Source organism: Meriones unguiculatus (genome assembly GCF_030254825.1).
Source record: "Meriones unguiculatus strain TT.TT164.6M chromosome 13 unlocalized genomic scaffold, Bangor_MerUng_6.1 Chr13_unordered_Scaffold_126, whole genome shotgun sequence".
NCBI classification, from domain to species: domain Eukaryota; kingdom Metazoa; phylum Chordata; class Mammalia; order Rodentia; family Muridae; genus Meriones; species Meriones unguiculatus.
The window spans coordinates 41,707-44,494 of NW_026843599.1; the positions used below are offsets into that span (position 1 = coordinate 41,707).

Here is a 2,788-nt window from a genome sequence, read left to right on the forward strand (position 1 = left end):
AGATGGAGTTAGTTTGAGACTATACAAAGCAATTAGGTGACAGCAGAAAAGCCAGATTTAATATGGAAGCTATGAGAGGAGTTTGAGCCAGAAAAGCTGAAATGTATCAGCCATCTATGAGCTCAGAAAGAATAAGATAGGGTGTGTCTATTGAGCAGTAATTCTCAGAAGCCAAAAAACTGCTAGGCCTAAGGTAGGTTGTATGAAACCTAGAATCTGCCCTGCCCAGGCCTAGGGTAGCAGACAGAGGGGCAGTAATCTTTGGAGACCATGATTTCTGGGTTGAATAAAAGTCCTTTTTACAGTAATATCTGTTTAGCAAAGGTTTCACTGCCTTCATTCATATCAAAAAGCCTTGAAAATATAAGGAAAATAGCTTACATTGAGGAACATGAGTTTGGGAGAATTTAATATTCCTTAATACTCTAGAATATTGGATTCTTTACACTATTGCTTTCCTTTGAAATTCCTGGGACACATTGAAAATTTTTCACAGGCATATTTATATCAGCATCCATGAGATAATTACCTTCCATATCTTCTAGAACGTTGACACTGTTCTTCAATATTATGGTCTTCCCAATTGTAGCCTAAAATATATACCAGAAAGAGTTGATATTTTACTGAAAATTAGGGAAAATTTAACTTTCTCTCTTCAGTGAACATTAGAAACATGATTGATTTATTCTCCCTGATTCCAATTGAAATTATATAAGAGCATCATTGAGAAAAATCAACAAAAGATGTCCCCTTTACCTTAATAGTGAAAGAAAATTCACTGTCTTACCTATGGCTGTAAGGTGCTTGTAGGTGTCTATCATCACATCTTTGTAGAGACTCTTCTGGGAAGGATCCAGCAAAGCCCACTCTTCCCGAGTGAAGTACACATTCACATCATCATAGGTGATAGAATTCTAAATCATCCCAAATATGGGTATAAGAGAAAGCACAATAGTGGCAACAATGTAAAAGTATACATCATCGACAATATATTCATATAATTCTGGATCTTCCCTGACTTATCTCATGACAGAGAAGTTCTGATGTACTCACCTGGTCATTTTAGAAGTAAACTAAATGAGGAGGTTCATATAATTTCTGCACCTTTTGAATAGAATATAGCCTTCCAAGAGAAACGTCAATTAACAGACATAAAGTAAGCAAGGCAAGGATGCTGATGAACAGTACAGACCGCAGATCACAGAAATTGTATGCACAATTACTAACTACAATAATTATGGACAAGCAGGATGTATTGGCTCATGACTTTGATTCCAGTAGTCAGGAAGCAGAGGTATGTGTATCTCATTGAGCTAGAAGCCTGTCTGGCCTCCAAAACAAATTTCCTGACATCCAGATGAGGTAAAGTTAAGGCCTTTATCTGCTGCAAAAATCATTCAATTAAGAAAGATACAAAGAACTACATGGCATTTCTGAAGTTCCTACAAAAATTATATATTCAATACAGTTCTGTATCTATCTTCCAGAAACCTGAAGTGTCCCAGTTTAAACTCTAATATTAATGAGAGCTTACTAAAAGGGAATTTGTGTTCAAACAGGTACAAATGGACAGATGAAAACATTAGTACTGGAATAGCTGGTCATAAATGAGCAACATAAGGCAGTTGAGGTGGCTCCGCAATGAAAAGCTGTTGTTGGTCTTACCAATAACTGGGCTCAATTGCCAGTGCTTACATTCAGGCTCACAAGTACCCATTACTCCAAATTCTGAAGTTCTGAGGCCATTGGCTGACTATTGTGAGGACCAGGTACACAAGAGGTGCATAGTCACACATACAGGCAAAATACTACTCGTATTACTTCATTTAAAAACTCAAAACAAACACAAGAGGTAGGAAGAATGTTACACACTTGCAATTCAATGACACAGAAGTCTCAGGAAGTATTAATGTCATGAGTATATGACATCCCGAGATAAAGAATATACTCTCTGGCAAATATTAAAACATAAGGGTGGATTTGGATCAGCACAATAGCATATGCTTGCATGGAGTCTAAGGTGGTATACTGGGTATCTTCCCCAATATCTTTGTTAATTGAAACCCAATTCTCAGGATCTTCCCTAGTGCTCTAACTAAACACATGTGGCTCCTTCCTTTCCATACCATCCAGCAAACAGAACACCATGAATACAGTAGCCAAGCAGGCCATTAAAATAGCAACACTCATCCCACACTTTCTGAAACTTCAGAGTGCTAACAGAACCCCAAGAACAAAACTCCCACACATCAAATCAGCACTTGGCCTATAATTGCCCCAAACCCAGATGCCTAGACACCAGTTTACGGATAGATTCAAGAACAGTCAGGTAATATGTCACCACCTGAGCTCAGCTATATTACCACAGCAGGAACTAAGTATCTGAAATTGACAAAACTTTTTACAGAAACATAAAGAAATACATCTTCTCATCATTTCATGAAACATCCATAGCTTTGCGCAGTGGCAGTATCATAGCCAATGATGTTTATCCGAGGCGCAATTATTGCTAATTGAAATATCCTTTATAATTGACCACATACTCAAACAGAATATAAGTTTTTAGAGCACATTGAAGTAACATCCTGTATCCTATCAGACCACCCTGGCTTAAGGCTGGATATATATAGCATCAGAAAGAACACAAAGCTTACAAACTCATGGAAAGTGAATAACCTTTAAATAAGTGAAAAAAAAAAGGTTTCAAACAGAAATAAAACATTTGAAAAGCATAAAATTCATAGAAAATAAATACATATCACATGCAAACTCATGGAAAATAATGAGG

At 36.9% G+C, this 2,788-nt stretch overlaps 1 pseudogene; it reads left to right on the plus strand.

Annotated features, from left to right (window-relative positions):
- The first annotated feature begins 2,452 nt into the window (after positions 1–2,452).
- Positions 2,453–2,579, plus strand: LOC132650582 (U4 spliceosomal RNA; annotated as a pseudogene).
- The last annotated feature ends 209 nt before the right edge of the window (positions 2,580–2,788 follow it).